Here is a 912-nt window from a genome sequence, read left to right on the forward strand (position 1 = left end):
TATTTTGTATTTTTGCAAACTGTTGCTATAAAAATACAAATACATATGATTTTTACTGCTCTTATAATCGATATGTATTTTGTATTTTTGCAAACTGTTGCTACATACATATAAATACATATGCTACAAAATATAATTTGATATATATATATATATATATATATATATATATATATATATATAATATTTTGTCTCTTAGTGTTTTTTTTTTTTTTTCTTATCAGAAATTCTTTTAAAAATTAAATATTTCTTAATTTTTTAATCTTATGATCTATTTATAATGAACAAACTTCTTTGGCTTCTTTAAAGCAATCAAATTTTCTTTCCTTTATTTATTGCACGATTAAAACTAGACATACATGAGCTGCTATGATATTTGATGTCTATATGACTATCATTTAGATTTTTTTCTTTATCTTATTTTACATTTTTATAGTTAACTCCTACAATTATTAAACACAAAAAACTAGAGTAATAAAGGGAAAAAAAATAAAAAGAAGTTTCACCTACTTAATGTACCTATAAAAGCCCAATAAAACCAATAAAGACTAATATTCAATAAAGGAAAAAAAAAAAAAAAACTTTTCACCTAGTTTCCCAATAAAACCAATAAAGACAAATCTTCATTTTCTTAAACAACATCACATAGTAGTAGCGCCTAATACCAGTTGCATTTCTCCCTCTTTAGTTGTTTTTTCTGTGAAATTTTCTCCTCCTTATCTTTTCATATTCATAACCGATGAATGTTTGATTTAAAAATTTAGAAATATCTTACAATATTCCTTCGTTATTATCTATATAAGTTCATATGTAGTTTTTTTAATCTTTAAGATCCTATTTAAGTTCCTTTTTTTTAGACACGTAATTTCGTCCCTTCACAACTTAATTTCATCGTTTGTCCCGTCTTACCAC

Source organism: Capsicum annuum, chromosome 4 (genome assembly GCF_002878395.1).
Source record: "Capsicum annuum cultivar UCD-10X-F1 chromosome 4, UCD10Xv1.1, whole genome shotgun sequence".
Lineage (NCBI taxonomy): Eukaryota > Viridiplantae > Streptophyta > Magnoliopsida > Solanales > Solanaceae > Capsicum > Capsicum annuum.